General features: G+C 48.9%; 1 protein-coding gene across 6 annotated transcripts in view; it reads left to right on the forward strand.

Moving 5' to 3' along the window:
• Positions 1–18,427, forward strand: part of PPARGC1B (PPARG coactivator 1 beta) — a 122,661-nt gene that overhangs the window by 63,160 nt on the left and 41,074 nt on the right. The gene's annotated exons all lie outside the window — the stretch shown is intronic.

An 18,427-nucleotide genomic window follows, 5' to 3' on the forward strand; every position in this document is an offset into this window, starting at 1 on the left:
ATTTCTAACTGCAGCTTATCCCTCTTCCAGCCCTAAGCTTCTGGATTAGCTTGAAGGCCTCCCTCCCTCGCCCAACAGCTTCGAGTGACCCACATCCCTCCTTGAGCCCCGGATGGGCTCAGGGCTGCTCAAAATGCTCCTCTGCAGGACTCCTATTGGTACAGAGGCAGAGCCTCCAGCCCTGGTGTGTCTAGGATCAGAGCCTGGCATCATCTAGACCAGCCGGCCTTAAAGAACATTCGCAGTGTGCCAGGCACTGTGTTACAGTGCTTTAAACCACATGTTTAAGGGGTCTGTGAACTTGGATGGAAAAAAATTACATCTTTGTTTTAATGAATCTCTAGCTGAAATTTAGCATTTCCTTTATGGATGTAGGGGACAAAGAAAGTATTTCATGATTTTGTTGTCAATGGAAATCACAGATTTTTTATATCATGGTTGTTGCAGATATCTACAAATAGGCTTATTGCTATTTCCAAATTATAAGTAATTATTAGGCTTTCCACTATCTCTTGTTATTTGTTAATAAGGAAACATAACTATAACAAATTTACTTTTGTATTTTATAAATATATTTTGATAGTATTGGTTTTCTTTATAATTATGTTTCATTTGGTACATTAAAAAATATTTCTCCTGGGCGTGGTGGCTTACGCTTGTAATCCTAGCACTTTGGGAGACTGAGGTGGGTGGATTACTTGAGGTCAGGAGTTCAAGACCAGCCTGATCAACATGGTGAAACCCTATCTCTACTAAAAATACAAAAATTAGGTAGGGCATGGTGGTGTGCGCCTGTAGTGCCAGCTACTAGGGAGGCTGAGGCAGGAGAATCGTTTGAACCTGGGGGGTGGAGGTTGCAGTGAGTCGAGATCGAACCATTGCATTCCAGCCTGGACAACACAGCAAAGCTCTGTCTCAAAAAAAAAATCATTTATGTTTTATTTTATGCATTCGTAAATGTTGTGAGAAGTTTATAGGCTTCACCAGATCTCAGAGGAACCTATGGCTCAAAAAAGGTTAAGGATCCTTGCTGAACAAGTATGGTCTTGTTATTCCCATTTTATAGATAAAAGAGCTAAGGCTTAGAGAAGTTGAGTATCTTGGATTTTACGTGAAAAAAATTAATCCAGCTTTTGCATTCTACTCCCTAACATGCCCTTGTTTTTTTGTTTGGTTTAGTTTTTATAACAGAAGAATGTTCCCCTTTGCAGTTAAATGACTTGGCTTTATTATGGCAAATCTTGGGGGTAAAACGGAGTTCAGAAAAGAGGTGCCATACCTCCTGAGTGTGCCTCTGAGTATGTCTTGCCACCCCAAGTGTGTGATCAGAGAGAGAAGCATGGCCTCAGCTCAGCTGATTCCCATACTGCCTGTGAGCAGCCAGTCCCCTGAGCAAACAAGAAGGCTGAGGTCTAGCACCGTGGGGTTGCCTGACTATAATCACATAGCTCCAGCCAATGGAGTTCTAGTTCGCGTTCTTCCCTGTTGCAACCTTGGTATGGCTCAGATGACCAGCAGACTTTGGTCCAATTCCAACTCCCTCCAACTTAGCTGAGTGATCTTGAGCACATTGCTTAACATCCGTGGGACTCAGTTTCCTCATCTGTAGAGTAGACCAGACAGACTGTCTATCTGCCTTTACATGGTTGTTGGACAGTAAAAACGAGATGTCCATAATGTGCTTGGCACAAAAGAGAGACAGTGATTATTATGGGCCAAATATTACCAAGCTCTTGGGGACTGGGGGCTGAAGTGGGCAGAGACCTTCTTGCTACCTGAGAAGTAAGATAGGACATTTGCTAAGCTCCCTCTAAGAGCCAAGTGCGACCTGGTGGTCCAACCTCAGCCACAGTGGAGACCTCACTAGATGGGCTGTGAAGGGTGGAGAAAAAGGGACAGATTCCTTACCTCTCCTTGTCTCTCTGCCCCTTTCTTAGAATCCCAGTATGAGAAGTGGTGGCTTTATTTCATACACCTCTATATTTAATAAGCAGGACCATGACGAGGTTTGGTGACCTCAGGGCCCAAATGGACTGTCTGCTGGCATAAGTCATGCTTGAGTCATTTCCTAGGGATGAGCACTGGGCAGGCTTCCAGGAGCTGAATTTACCCTCTGATTCTCTGCTCTCCTCTTCTCTTCCCCACCCCCAAGCTCCATTTTAGAGTCTCCAGCTTCTTTGGCTTCAGGAGGCATGGACCAAGATAGAAAGTAAAATAATTATTCATTCACCAGGGCTCTCATGCCCCTCCCTGAGCAAAGGCTCCGGCTCAGATTGAAGGGAGACCCTGGAAGCCCAAGACACTGACCCAGGCCCCGAGGCTCCTGCTGATACGTATGTACACTGGGGACACAGCCTCAGTGACCTAAATGCCCAGAGAAAAAATGGAGGAAGGAGAAGCTGGGGCAACCAGGGCAGGCTCCATAGAGGAGGTGGCATGTGAGTTGGGTTTGTTTTTTGTTTCGTTTTGTTTTGCTTATTTGAGATTGGGTCTTGCTCTTGTCGCCCAGGCTGGAATGCAGTGGTGTGATCTTGACTCACTGCAACCTCTGCCTCCTGGGTTCAAGTGATTCTTCTGCCTCAGCCTCCTGAGTAGCTGGGACTACAGGCATATGCCACTGTGCCTGGCTAATTTTTGTATTTTTTGTAGTAGAGATGGTTTCGCCATATTGGCCAGGTTGGTCTCGAACTCCTGACCTCAGGTAATTCACCCACCTCGGCCTCCCAAAGTGCTGGGATTATAGGCATGAGCCACTGCACTTGGCCAGAATTGGGTTTTGAGGAGTGAGTTGCAGCATGTATATGATAAAACTAAAAAACTTCAAAGAGTAAAGAAGGACATAAAATAGAAAGTAAATATGCTCTGGCCTCCCCCATGCCCAACCAACTCCTTGTTCGTGTTCCTTCCAACTCCTACTATTCTTGTGTGTCCTTCTAGCAATAATCTATGGATATATGAACTACCTATCTATGCATCATTAAAAAAAAGGTAAACAGGATCACATAATGTTAACATCCCCTTCCACCTAACAGCCCATCTTGGCAGTCTTCTCATAGCAGTGCATGTGGGGAAGGGTGGCTTTTGACCGGTGGTTCGAAACACTGGTGGTCATAGCAGGTGGCTGGAAAGATATTACCAAGAACTCAGAGATGAGAAAACCCACAGGGTGTATGGGGAGCTTTGACAGGAGTGAGGGAGGCTGTATTGCCAAGCGATTTTGAGCCTGGCCTTTGGATGTGGAAGATCTGGAGTCCAATCCCAGTTTCAGCACTCTCTAGCTCTGTGACCCTGGACACATTTCTTCACCTCTGAGTTTCAATTTCCCCATATCTTAAATGGAGCTAACAATACCTCCCTTTGGGACTGTTAGGGACTTTTTGGTGAGAGCACTTACTACTCACAGAGGCACCTGGTAAATAGCCTCCCCTGTTTTTGCTGCTGTTGTCATGTGACAGGTGGGGCAGGGGGAGCTGAGCCCCAACAGGTGGGGCCAGGTGCATGTTGGGTGTTTCGGGAGTGATATTTGGAGGGAAGAGGGCCAACCAATTGATCTGAAGCTCAAAATAGCCTGGAAGTGCAAGAACAATAGTAAATAAATGGGTTCCGGATGCTTTTAAATCTTGGCATTTCCTGATTTCAGCTCATCTGGTCCAGACAGCTTCATCAGCGTTTACTGCTGAGGCGGCGGCACACGCCTCCCTTGGCCATGACCCAAAACTGCTTTCAAGAAAATCAGATCTAGAAACGTTTAGTTCTCTGGCGCGGGGCCTATGGGTCATGGATATAGGGTGTGGATCAGGCAGTGTCAGGGTTTGTCCCATGTGTATGGAAAATTAAGACCTAGGGGATGCATACAGAGCGGGACCTTGTAGGATGAGTGGGTGATATGGGCACAAGGGAATAGCCAGTCTCCTAATCCCCTCTCCAAGTGTTTATTGAGCACTTACTGTGTGCCAGGTGCCAGGGATGCAGTAGTGAGCATTAATAATATACTCATGCAAATGAATGTTTAATAATAAATGTTAAATTTCCCAGTGTGCTAAGCTCCAGAAGCCTCTGGACCTCTAGAAGGCCGTGAGAGGGTGCGGTAGGGCTCCTCATATGATCTGCAAGCTCAAAATAAAAGCTTCCTTGAGGAAGTAGAGTGAAGGATGAATAGGAGATAAGTAGGCAAAGCCTCTGTGTGGGAAGCGTGTTCCAGGGAGAGGGGACAGCATGCGAAGGGGCTCTGTCAGGGGACAGATCCTGTCGAGTGCCAGGGGTGGAAAGCAGACAGCAGGGCTCAGAGCAGCAGGAGGGAGTGGGTGCTGGTATGAAATGATGTGGGAAGGGGAGGCAGGAGACAGAGCATGCAGGACCTTACAGGCCGCAGGAAGGCGTTCAGTCTTTACCTGGGAGGAGTCAGTGGGAGCCAGTGGGGTCAGGTCTGTGTCTTCAGAAGATAGCTGTGGCTGCTCTGTGTCTGGCAGCCTTGTGGGGGCTGGAGTAGAGGCGGGAGGCTGTGGCTGTGGCTGCCATGGAGGTGTGAGTTGGTGATGTGAATGGGGTCCATCTCAGATGATGAAGGGTTAACCCAGTGACTGGGTGTCAGGAAGGTGCAGGGAGGCCCAGCAGCCCAGAGAGGCTGCATCTGTAGTTGCTTAAGGACTCTCGTTTAGTCATCTCACAGATGGCCATTGTCTTTTGAGTACTTACTTTGCACTGGACACTATATGAAGCCCTTCTCATTAATCCTCATAAGAACCCTAAGTGGGTGGGTGTCCCCTATTTCACTGAGGCCCAGAGAAGTGAAATCATTTGGCCAAGATTCCACAGGTCAGCCCCACCCCACCCCCGACTCCCAGGCTCCTCTGGATAAGTGTTCTCCAGTTCACTTTGACCCTTCTCAGGGCTTGGCCCGAGGCCCCAGCTTCTGTCTGGTTGCTCCAGCGACCCTCAGTGTAGTGTCTGCCCTGACCTCAGAGCTGGTCTGGATAAGCCTTGTCCCACATAGTCGGCAAGGACACAGCCATGTGGCCCTCGCTTCTCCATGCCTCCTGGCTTGCTGGCTGCTGGCAGCACTCACTTTGCCACGTGAGCTGAACCGGCCGCGTCTCTGGGCTTTGCATGTTGCCTGCCTTGCGGGATTCAGATGGTCTCTGCTGCTTGTTTTTATTTTTCTTCTTGACTTCCTCTCCTTCTTTCCCTCAGCTCCCACCCTGTCCCCATCTGTTGCGGCCCCACGGGGGTCTATTCCTCGCCTCCCAGATGTGCAGCAGGACTTGGAATGGAGGCAGAAGCCTCCTTCCTTCTGGCCTCTCGAGAAGGAAGGAAGCTAGCAGTTTGGACGGCTGTTACCTGCCGGGCTCTGGGCTAGGCTCTTGGCATATGTGACCTCGCAAAGCCCTCGTGACACTTCTGTGAGGCATACACAGCTTCCTCTCTACAGATGGGCAGCTGGGGCTGGGAGGACTCAGGTGTTGCACCCGTGGTCACATGATAAGGATCTGACTCTTGATTTAAACATTTTTGCTTCCCAAACTTAAATGTGACTGTGAATCACCTGGGTACTTTGTTAAAACGCAGATTCTGATTCGGGGGTCTGGGATGGGTGTGAAGGGCTGCCGTATTTATTTAATAAGCTCAGGAGAGGCTGATGCTGTTAGTTCATGGTCCACACCGTGAGTAGCACAGGGAGGAGCCAGCAGAGCTCCCACTTGCCACTTAAGGGATTCTCCCACTTGAGGAATTCACCAGCTCTCAGTACTCACCACCTCCACCCCCACCGTCTTTCCTCCTTTTTAGGAATTGCTTATGGGGCACCTGACACTTTCCCACCCTGCTCACGTGCTGACCCTGCCTGTCCCGGGGCCCTGGTTGAATGGCTGTGCTCTCTGAGGTTGACCAGTGCTGGAATATGGGGAAATGAGGCTCAGAGAAGCAGAGGGACTCCTCCAAAATTCCATGCACAGAGGATTCAGGGTTGTGACTCCCCATCCAGTGCTATTTTATTGCTTCCACTAGGACTCAGAGGTCTTGAGGTTCTAGTCCTGGTCCTCTCTTTGACTTGCTGTGTGACTTTAGGCAGCTCACTTTCCCTCTGAACCTCAGCTTTTCAGTTGAGAAAATGGCTTCTCTGCCCTGTTGTGAGGATCAAATGGGAGAATAGCATACAGGATTTTTATGAGCCCCAAGACCCTCAATCCTACTAGGCTGGGAGGAACCTAGTAGGGCAGGAAAATGGGTTCAGGTGGTACTTACATGTGGGTATGGCAGGTGCTTCACTTGACAAAAAACCTCCTTGTTCTGTAATTGAGAGAGCTTCTCACCTCCTGCCTGTTTGTTTCTCTTCGTCCTGGGTGGTAATGGAGCATCTGCTTGTCCCCCTTTCTGAGTTCAGGTGCCTGTTATTCTGTCATTAGCACACAGTGAGGAGGCCCAGGGTGGGGAGCCTGCTGCAGTACCACCCCTACCCCAGGACACATCCCTGTTACTTGAGAAGGGAGAGTGGAGACGTACGATTCAGTTGACACAGATTCACTGTACTCGCCCAGTTCTTCACTCTGGAACGCACTGCTGCGTAAGGCAGGCTCAGCTGTGGCTAGAAGGCCAGCTAGGGCCTTGGATCTGCAGGACCTGAGCGAGTGGGGGTCTGCTCAGCAGGCCTCCTTGGTTTCCCTTGGCCTCTGGCCCTCACTTACCACATGACCAAGGAGAGCCTGCTGGGGCCAAAGAGAACCTCTTTCCCACCAGCTTGATCTGGGAGCCTGTGCGTCTGCGTTTCTCATCATCTGACCCACTGGAAAAGGAAAGGCAGGAGTTTCCATAAGGGAATAAATGGATGCGGAAGGAAACCACCCCTCAACTCCCAGTAAAGGTGGGGTGAGTGTGAGAGAGACTGCAGGCTGCACAATAGTCTGAGGCAGAGATGCCAAAACTGCCCTCCACCCCACTCCTTCCCATCCTGCAAAGGGTTAGTAAACACCTACTCAGTGCTTGGCACCTTTCCAGATGCAGGGATTCAGCAAAGGACAAGGTCAGGTGCTCACACAGTTTATATTCTAGAGAGGAGACAGGTGGTCCCTGGGTCCATGCTATGCTTAAAACACAGTGATGTGACCAGGTGTGGTGGCTCATGCCTGTAGTCCCAGCACTTTGGGAGGCTGAGGCAGGTAGATCACTTGAGATCAGGAGCTTGAAACCAGCCTGCACAACATGGTGAAACCCCATCTCAACAAAAAATACAAAAATTAGCCAGGTGGTAGAGTGTGCCTGTAGTCCCAGCTACTTGGGAGGCTGAGGCAAGAGAATCTCTTGAACCCAGGAGGCAGAGGTTGCAGTGAGCCGAGCTTACACCACTGCACTCCAGCATGGGTGGCAGAATGAGACTGTCTCAAAAAAACAAAAACAAAAAACCACAGTGATGTAATCCCTGTGAGCAGATGGAGTGGGGTGTGGGGGAAGGCCTCTCTCACTGAGACTGAATGGTGGGAAGGTGCTCGCTCCCAGGACCTGGGGAGGTATCCCAGGTGAACAACCCCAGCCAGAGGGTTGTGTTTCAGGGGAAGAAAGAAGGACACCATGCCTACTATAAGGGGAGAGTGGAGAGTCCAGGAGGTAGGGAAGAAGCAGGCAGGCTGCAGCTGCACTCGGTTCCTGAGGACTCTGGGGTTTTTGTCAAGGGCAGTGAGAAGTTGGGAGGGTTTTCAGCAGGAGAGCGAGTAACAAACCCTGGTGTTCTGTCTCCAGCTTGCTGGGCCTGGTGGGCAAGCCCTGACCCTCTTGATGGGAGCCTGTGCTTCCTCTGTGATGTTGCCCAGGCTTCCTGAACCCAGGAAGACTTTCAGAGGTACTAACAGGGGTGGATAACTTGCCCCTCCCCATTCTTTCAAAGTCAAATAGATAAAATAGGGAATCCCCACTTTGCTGGACTCTCACAGGCTGCTCAGACACCTGAGTGGTAAATACCATGTACTTGGGGAGTGGTTTCTTAGTTTGGGGTTTGGGTTACATTAACCTCATAGAGTCCTTAAATAGCCCACAAAGTAGTATATATGGAAAATAGGTATGTGTATATGAGAGTATGCAAATATAGAATTCATATGCGAGATACATCACCCTATTTCTAATGTGTAAGAAGGAAGTAGAAATGTGACTTTTTATCTGTTTTATCTTTTCTTTTTTTTTAAAGACAGAGTCTTGCTCTGTTGCCCAGGCTGGAGTGCAGTGGTGTGTTCTCAGCTCACTGTAACCTCTGCCACCTGGGTTCAAGCGATTGTCCTGCCTCAGCCTCCTAAGTCGCTGGGATTACAGGCGTGCACCACCATACTTGGCTAATTTTTGTGTTTTTAGTAGAGATGGGGTTTTGCCATGTTGGCCAGGCTGGTCTTGAACTCCTGACCTCAGGTGATCTGGCCCCCTTGGTGCTGGGATTATAGGTGTGAATCACTGTGCCTGGCCTATTTATCTTTTTGGCCAAGGACATAATGTTGAATTCACTCTAGTTACATAGGAATATGAGGGGTTGCCACTGTATGGCTTTTGGTTAATAAATATGGAAAACCTAATTAACTCCTTCATAATCCCTCCCATTTCAAAGCCCAGGGCCATGGTAGAGCTGTGGGGGTTCCCCAGGGAGCCCAGCGTGGGAACCACAGGACCAGATGGGCTGTGAGGCCCCTCCAGCTCCCACGCCGTGCAGCAGCAGGGACAGCTGTGGGCCGAGCACTGCTGAGTCATCTCTCCCTCGGCCTGGTCATGTGTTGGCTGACAAGCCCAGGCTGGTGTGGAGTCCTGGCCTGGGTTATTGGGGAACTGACTTCAGCTCTGGCCTACCAAGCCTACTGGGAAGGGGGAATTGCCAGCTATCCACTGCCTGTCCACCCACCTGAGGGTCCCCTGTCTGTATAAACCCCAGGAGCCTGCCACCTTAGGGCTGCATATCCTGGGTGTGGGAGTGCTCCCTGGGCGCTCTGGCTTGACAGCAAGGCTGCAGTCAGCCCCAGGCAGCACTGGGCTGAAGGTGTGCACTGGCACCTTGCTGTCCTGTTGAGTGACATTTCCTTAAATGCCATGAAGGGGCTGCCTGACCTTCACTTTCTTGCCAGGACCCCCTTTCAGCCTCTTTCTGGGTTATTTATAACAGTGTTTACAGGAAAAAGGGCTTCTCAGCTGAGCCCTGGCCCTGCTCCCTTGGTCTCTCCTGCCAGCCGGGCCAGGAGATGCAGAAATAGAACCTCAGAACGTGGACACTGTAGGATCCCAGAGAACACCTCCAGATGGAGTGTGTGGGGCACTTTGTTCTTTTGGTCTCTGGGACTTTTTTTTTTTTGAGACGCAGTTTCGCTCTTGTTGCCCAGGCTCGAGTGTGATGGCGCGATCTTGGCTCGCTGCAACCTCCACCTCCCCAGTTCAAGTGATTCTCCTGCCTCAGCCTCCCAAGTAGCTGGGATTACAGGTGCCTACCACCATGCCCAGCTAATTTTTGTATTTTTAGTAGAGACGGGGTTTCACCATATTGGGCAGGCTGGTCTTGAACTCCTGTCCTCAGCTGATCCGCCCACCTCAGCCTCCCAATGTGCTGAGTTTACAGCCATGAGCCACCTCGCCCGGCCAACTTTTAAAAAAAAATGTGTTACATGGTACCTAACATAAAATTTACCTTTTATTTTATTTTATTTTTTTGTGACAGGGTCTTACTCTGTCATCCAGGCTGGAGTAGTGCAGTGGCTCAATCACAGCTCACTGCAGCCTCAACCTCCTGGGCTCGGGTGACCTCCCACCTCAGACTCCAGAGTAGTTGGGAGGACAGGCACACACTACCATGCCTAATTTTTTTTGTATTTTTTTAATAGAGACAGGGTTTTGCCATGTTGCACAGACTAAGGTTTACCATTTATAAATGTACAAAACAGTGGCATTAAGTACATTCACAGTGCCATAAAACTATCATCAGCCCAGAATTTTTCTATCCTCCCAAAGCCAGGTACTTTGTCATCCTCCTGACACAGGAGGGTGGCTGACATGTCCCTAGGCACATCCGGATTTTGAGGAAATCCCACACAATATGGGAAGGAAAGGAAGCACCTGCCAGCTCATGAGCAGGGTGTCAGTGGTCGTCCCTTCAGCTGTGCGACATGAACTAGAAGTCACCCTTTGCTTTCCGTCCGACTCAGGACTGGGGTCAGAATTCCAGTGAGTGGACCGCCAGAGGACATCCTGATTGCAGGAAGAACCAGGAATCCGCTCCAGTCGCTTTTTTTTTATTAAGCAAAGTTGATGCATTTCACGAACTTCACTCCTTTCATTAGAGATAGGGCAAGTGTTTTGTATACCACCCCCTACCCTGGCAGGTCATTTACCATCTTGGAGAAAGAACTTAATAAGAGTTCCTGGAAAGTTTTTTTTTTTTTTTTTTTTTTTTTGAGATGTAGTTTCACTCTTGTTGTCCAGGATGGAGTGCAATAGTGTGATCTTGGCTCATCGCAACGTCTGTCTCCCAAGTTCAAGCATTTCTCCTGCTTCAGCTTCCCAAGTAGCTAGGATTACAGGCATGCACCACCACGCCCGGCTGATTTTTGTATTTTTAGTAGAGACGGGGTTTCTCCATATTGGGCAGGCTGGTCTTGAACTCCCGACCTCAGGTGATCCGCCCGCCTCGGCCTCCCAAAATACTGGGAATATAGGTGTGAGCCACCACACCCAGCCAGAAAGTTTCTTACAAGCACTTTACAGTTCTCCTAAACCCCCATCCAAAATACCTCACAAGGGCTGGAACAATTCCACAGCAACTAGGAGTTCATGGGCCCTACCTACTTCAGAGATGTTGAAACTGAGGCCCCACTAAATGGCATGAACTGAGACATGGTCCCATTTTAGTCACCTGCATGAACAGCAACTTTCCCCATTTAATGCCACGCAGGTGTGGGCTAAGGTGAGGCAAAGGAGGCACTTGACTCTGGCACAGAATTTAAGGAGATGCCAACAAACTCAGTCATCAAGATCAATCCTATTTATATTCGTGTTTAAAAATAATTGATGTGAAAATATCCATGCCGAACAAAATATCCAATTTTAAAACAAAACCAGCAAGAGTGACAGGGTCATGCGTAACCCTGCAGGAACCTGAGGTAAGAGCAAAACCATCGGCACTACCGACTTCACCTTTACTGAGAATTTTGGTATTTTGTTAATCTTGGGTAGATATTTTGCATTCATTTGTAAATTGCATTAAAATATGATCTACCTTGATGACAGTATTTTGGTGTCTAAGGCACCCTAATTCCAGCCCTGGCTCTGCCTTCTAAAATCTGTGTAACTGGTGTTAACAGCTGACCTCTGCCTTCAGGTCCCTAGGCCCTGGGGTCCTCGGATGCCAGGCAGGAACTTTCACTCCTGAGAGTCAAGAGAGCAGCTGAGGGTGGCATTTGATCCCTGCAGTCTATTTTTGTGCCTGCTCTTCAGCAACTGATAAAATGTTGCTCTCGGTAGAGCTGATGTGTTGAAATGGTGAGTGTTGATGTCAGGTGGTTTGTATGATCATGTATCTTCATTCTTGACCTCACAGAGGGGCCTGGAACCAGGAAAGAAATGGAGCTCTCAGCGGTTTTGCCCCCACAGACTTTGACAGAACCTGAAATTGTTATCTGGTGACTGAGGCTGCCAGGAAATTTGGTCTTGTCTCTGGGTTGTGTGGAAAAGTGCACCTGTTGCGCTCTCTTGTTTTTGTGCACGGCCCTATACCCTTTACAAGACACCCATTTTGTTTCTTGAACACCCTTTATTGAGCACCTACCATGGGCCAGGCATTATGCCGGGCATTTGGGATACAGTGAGCAACAAGATGGGCACAGACACAGCCCCTGCTCACGTGGAGCTACCGGTTGCGGGAGACAGCAGTAAACAAGTAGATAAATTAATAATGTGGGTAGTTCTGGAGATGGATGGTGGTGATGGCTGCAAAGCAATGTGGGTGTACTTAATGCCACTGAACTGCACACTTACAAATGTTTAAAATGGGCCAGGCATGGCGGCTCATGCGTGTCATCCCAGCACTTTGGGAGACCAAAGCGGGAGGTTTGCTTAAGCCCAAGAGTTTAAGACTAGCCTGGACAACATAGAAGGACCCCCATCTCTACCATAAATAAATCAGTAAGCAAGCTGGGAATGGTGGTGTGGACCTGTGGTCCTAGCTACTACTCAGGAGGCTGAGGTGGAAGGACTGCTTGAGCCTGGGAAGTCAAGGCTGCAATGAGCCATGATCATGTTACTGCACTCCAGCCTGGGTGACAGAGTGAGATCCTGTATGAAAAAAAAGCAATTGATAAATGTTATGTTATTTATATTTACTGCAATTTAAGATAAAAGGGGACAGGGGAATAGCAAAGAATGGTTAATGCTAATTGAGGGACTTCCAGCAGGGTGCTGGGTAGACCAGAGATGGGATGCAGTGGTCAGCGAGGCCCATCTCGGGATGGGCGTTTAACCTGGGATGAGTATAGAAAGAAGGAAGCCGCTATGGGAGACGTAGTGGAGAGAAGGCGTTCCAGGCTGAGGAAGCCTCCAGCGCAGTGGCCTTGGGGTGGAAACTCGAGCTACACAACTGTTCCGGGAGGGAGGCTGGTCTCGAGATACGCGCAGAGGGCAAGCAACTCAGTGTAACTAGCGCATTATGAGCCAGGGCCAACTCTGCCTCAGCAAAGCCTAACAACATGTACCTGTACCTCATTTTGCAGTTTAGCAAGTGCTTTCCTGCCACTCTCCTTTGAATTCAAGAGGCCCTTGAGTTCAAGTGCATAAAATTGACTGCGAGTGCAGCCAGACACAATGCGTATATCACCCTGCACTAAAACACCTTGCGCAGAATATGCTTCAACCTTTTTGTTTACAAACAAAATAAAATGCTGCCTTCCTAGGCCCGGGGCAGGCTTGTACCTGCTGATTGGCCACCCTCCTGAGAGGTGCCAGGATCCATGCTGCCAAAGATGGGGTGGGGGGCCTAGCCGACCTCAGCGCTGGAGGAGGGGAATCTGGACTCTGCATAGCCACATGCCAGGCCATCCAGGAGCCACCCCACCGCAGGTAATCTTACCCCAGCACAGCAATGAGACACTTTGCAGATCTTCAGCAGATAAGGGGCTGCTTACAGGCAACAGAAGTGGGAAAGGAGATAACTGCAAGGTAACACCTGCCCAGGAGACTGCCTATTCTTTCTTTCCCTTGCCATTTAAAGAGAGATGGACCTAACGCAGAACTTTCAGTGGCTGGGCCACAGATGTTGAGGAAGTGGCCTGTCATTCTGGAAACTGGTCTGGACGAGTCACACGGGAGATCTCACCTTGTGTTCTGGCCCTGTCAGGAGCTGGCTGTGTGGATCTTGGGTGACTCCCTGTTCCTTCTTTCTTAGCCTCAATGCCCTCACCTGCAAGATGAGAGATTTGTCTCTAAAAATGTTACTCCAGACCCTTCTGGTGCATAAAACCCTGGTTCCGTGTTACGGTAGTCCATCATAAGGCTTAATTTCCTGCGCCGTGGAGGCCAGAGTCTGTGTACAGTCATCACCTTCTTATCTGATGAGAGTGGGAACTGCAGCCAGGAGGTACAAGGAGGCTGAAGAGGGGAATTCCTAGGAAGAAGTCAGATAAAGCCCAGAATTGTAAAAGACATGCCTACATTGTCTTTTAGTGAAGCCATATGACATGTGCATTCATTTTTGCCAGTCTTTTGCTATAGGACTGTTTGTGGTGCCAGCATTGAAACTCCAAGTCATCTTTCCTGCGTAGATGACACCCACAGTGCTAGTTTTCAGTTTCAGGATGCATTCAGTTGGATCAAGAACTTTGACTCTTGTCAAGCTGAGTGCTGAATCTTTGATTCTTGCAAATTTCTCCTAATCTTTTTTTTTTTTTTGAGACAGAGTCTCACCCTGTCGCCAGGCTGGAGTGCAGTGGTGCAATCTAGGCTCACTGCAAACTCTGCATCCTGGGTCCAAGTGAGTAGCCTGCCTCAGTCTCTTGAGTAGCTGGGACTACAGATGTGCACCACCATGCCCAGCTAATTTATTTTTTTTTAATATTTTTGGTAGAGACAGGGTTTCACCATGTTGGCCAGGATGGTCTCGATCTCCTGACCTCATGATCCGCCCGCCTTCACCTCTCAAAGTCCTAGGATTGCAGGCATGAGCCACCGTGCCCAGCCCCTAATCTTTTACCATGATCTCACTCACATGAAGTTTGATGGCAATGTTGTCTTTTTAGCAACTCAACTTTATTAAATCTTTCCACAGCCTTTAACTTAGTTTTCATTGAAATCTCTTTTTTTGTACTCATATTTTCTGTTTATGGACCAGTTAATGAAATTTTGTAATTACAATATCCAGTGGGTTTGGGAAGAAACAAGTGAATCTTAGTAAATAAATAACTCAGCTGATGGGAGCAGACCAGCTGAGGCTCTGGGGCGCCTTGGGCATTAGTAAAGGGTGTTATTACAGGAGAAGGTGGGGAGTGTTGGTTAACCTGGTTGTTTGGTGGGTTGGTTAGGAGAGCCCCTTTTATATGGCCTGGATTGGATTAGCTTTGGCTGCAGGTAGCAGAAAACTCCCCCCATATGACAAGAAGTTTGATGAGCTCTGAGTTGAGTCCTCACTCAGATCCTGAGATAGGTGTCCCAGGGCAGTGTCAGGGACCACAGCTTTCTCCATCGTGTTGCCCTGCCTACCAGGCAGAGCTGCCTTCCCAGGTCCCTGGAAACTGGGCCTCCTGGTTGGCTGGGTGCCCAGCTTTGGAGCTCAGTTCTGAGCACTGGACCCCCATCTTGTTCTCTGGGCTGGAAGATCCACTCTCACCAGAACTGGTGACCTTCTCTCAGGTCGCTTTACGCCAAGCCCTGACTAGGCACCTGCTTGGGTAAGGCTTGAAGCCCAGTTGTAAAAAGCTGAGTATCACCAAGGTTGAGTTCTGCAAGCCTGAAGCCAGATGCTTCTGCGCAGAAAGAACCTTGGATGCCGGGTTGAGATCTTTAGGCCTTAAATGTTTTGGTGGGAGGCCCTTCCAATGGTCTAGTTTATCTCTGAGTTTAGGATGTTCTGTTCTTCTAAGCTGGGCTCAGAGCCCCTCTGTTTTGTCCCCTTATTTTGTCTGGAGTGTAACTTTGTGTTTATGGCTTTGAGTCTTATTTCAGCTGATGCTGTATTTCTGTGGGGACTAAGATAAACTACTCTCCCCATTGTTCTCCTGGAAGCTTCTTTAGGAGATTTGTATTAATTTGGAAGACATGGGAAGATTGTTTTTTTTTTCATAATATAAGAGTGTTGAATTAGTTATCACTTTTTCATTGATGGGTGGTAGAAACTCCAACTGGCATGTAATCTAGAGAGGGAATATATTTGCTCACGTAACTGTGGAGCACAGGGAATGCCTGCCTTCAGGCACAGCTGAATCCAAGTGTTTCCGTTTTTCATTGGGAATCTATCTCTGTCAGTTTCTTGGCTCTGCCCTCCCTGCTCTGGCTTTTTTCTCAGGCAGGCCCTTTGCAGGTAATGGCCAAGAGGGCTGCCAGCCTATCTAGAATGGAATCCAGCCAGCTCAGCCCCCTTGTCCAAATGCTTCTGTAGTTTTCTGGTATTTGCTCTGACCCACCCAATCCAACCAGTTGTTGGCCGTAGGATAAAGCATGGTAACCTCCACCTTCTGGGTTCAAGAGATTGTCCTGCCTCAGCCTCCCAAGTAGCTGGGACTACAGGCATGCGCTAGTATGCCCAGCAAATTTTTGTATTTTTGGTAGAATTTAGCTATTTTTTCTCTTTTTGTGTTTTAGATCCACCATGTTGGCCAGGCTGGTCTCAAACTCCTGACCTCGTGATCTGCCCACCTCGGCCTCCCAAAGTGCTGGGATTACAGGCATGAGCCACAGCACCTGGCAGGATAAAGCACTTTAATTGGCCAGCTGTGCTTCCCTGGTCTGCTTGAGGGTAAGGGAAGAGCAGCTTCCCGGAGGAAATTCAGTGGGCTTCCACCCATTAGGAAAGGAATGAGTGAGAGGCAGGCCAAATAACAGAACTGAGAGAAGGAACAAAACATTTATAAAGTGAAATGGCTTTGTGGGGCTTCATGGGCATTTCTCACACTTCCTTCCTAGAAGGTAAGCAGAGGCACAGGGTCATAGTCTAGACTAGGCCGGTTCTAATCAATTAGTAACAGCTGCTTAGGCTCCACGTTGAGAAGGCTTGGGGCTCAGCAGGATGTCAGGCTGGGATCAGTTAGTGGTATCCGCCACAGAAAGAGGGGATGGTGAGGCCAGTGCTTGCTACTCCAGCAGATCTCATTGCCGATCTGCATTCCTGACAGCAGTATAAAAAGAAGAATTTGCTGGGCGCGGTGGCTCACACCTGTAATCCTAGCACTTCGGGAGGCCGAGCGGGTGGATCACGAGGTCAAGAGATCGAGACCATCCTGGTCAACTTGGTGAAACCCCGTCTCTACTAAAAATACAAAAAATTAGCTGGGCATGGTGGCGCATGCCTATAATCCCAGCTACTCAGGAGGCTGAGGCAGGAGAATTGCCTGAACCCAGGAGACAGAGGCTGCGGTGAGCCAAGATCACGCCATTGCACTCCAGCCTGGGTAACAAGAGCGAAACTCCATCTCAAAAAATAAATAAATAAATAACTTGCCTCAGATCATCAAATACAACTTCTTGTCAGTGAAGGAGGCACCAAGCTGGCAGTTGGGCAGGACTTAGGATATCTAAGATGGCAGTCACAGGAGGGCAGTGTAGCCGGGTGGGGCCCAAAATCCCCACCATCCCAGGCCAGCCCGAAGAGAGCCAGCATGGTCTGGCTGGCAGGGCAAGATCATTCCCCCAACAGAAACCATAAGCCATGTTGACACTGGGATTAGGTGGCTGGTCAAAGGTGTTGGAAAAGAATTGAGTGAGCCAGCAGGTTTAGAACTGAGGATATCAGTTGGGGATGAGTTCCTGAAGCATTCACCCTCCTGGAGCCCGGTGTTCCCATCAGTCAAATGGGAATGCTAACCACTGGCCATCCCCTGCATCTTGGGAGGGTACTGATGAGACCACAGCTGTGAATGTCACTTGGGAACTAGAAAGCGCCATATCTGTGTCTCAGTCTGTTTCTGCTTCTGTAACAACATGCCATAAACTGGGTGACTTATAAACAACTGAACTTTATTGCTCACAGTTCTGGATGCTGGGAAGCCAAAGATCAAGGCGCCGGACAGATTTTGTATCTGGCGAGGACCCATTTCCTGGTTCACAGATGGCAGCTTCTTGTATTCTCACAGGGTACCAGGGGCAACTGAGCTTTCTTGGGTCTGTTTTATAAGGGTATGCATCCCATTCGTGATCTCATCACCTCCCAGAGGCCTTACCTCCTCACTGCCTCATTATGGGGGTTAGGATTTCAACATAAATTTGGGGGAATCACAAACATTCAGACGATAGCAGTCTGTGACCACGACTCACGAGTGTCTGATCTATGCCATGTTCCCAGTCTCTGGTACTTTATCTTTGTAAGAACCCTGGGAGGCAGGATTGTTTTTATTATCCCCATTTTGTCAACAGAAACCGAGGTGGCAAAAAAAAAATTAATGTATGTCCAGATCTGAAAGGATCAGTGTTAACAGCAAAGCCTGGGCTCTTTTGCCCGCCTTGTCTAGGCTTCCTTCCATTTCAAGACAGTCCTTCTTTCTGCACTTTGTCTCCCCTCTGAAAAGTCATTCACACATCCATTCCTTTATTTGTTTATAAAATGCTGAGTTCTGCCTGTTTCCCCAAAGCCTATGTGGGTCTCAGAAACTTGGTAAGTACAGAATTATATCAAATGCTTGAGCAGGGGTGTCCAGGGGGCTTATCTGGCTTTATGATCTCTTTTCCAGAGGGGGCAGTGAGGACCAGAGTGGGGAGGTGACCCAATGAAGGACGTGTATTGAGTACTGACAGACCCAGAACCCAAGCTGTCACTGCAGCCACCCCTCCGCCCCACCCCCTCGCGCTTTCTTCCACTTAGTAGTTTCTGAGAATCTGCTCTGGACCAGGCACTAAGCTAGACCATTTGCTGATTATAGCCTGGAAAGTAGAGCCACCATTTTTACTGAAGATGCATTCTTTCTTAAGCAGGGAATCAATTTCCAGCAAGATAGACAAGCTTCCAATGAAGCCACTTATGTGAGTCTAGATGAAACCCCATTAATCCACAGCCAAGGTCATTTATCTCCCTGGCTTGGGGCAGCCACCTTCCTTTCAGAGAAAAGGTATGGTGTTACTGGAGAAGGGGGCCCAGGGCAGGGGCGTGAGCAGGCATGGTGAGGGGCCAGAGAGGCCGTGCACATGAGCCTGCTGTTCGGTGTGTTTGGTCCGAGGCCTGTCCTCGCTCAGCCACAGACTTGCCGCATGACTTGGGCCATTCCCAACCCTTGCCCAAACTCCATTT

Source organism: Callithrix jacchus, chromosome 2 (genome assembly GCF_049354715.1).
Source record: "Callithrix jacchus isolate 240 chromosome 2, calJac240_pri, whole genome shotgun sequence".
In the NCBI taxonomy this organism is placed as follows: Eukaryota; Metazoa; Chordata; class Mammalia; order Primates; family Cebidae; genus Callithrix; species Callithrix jacchus.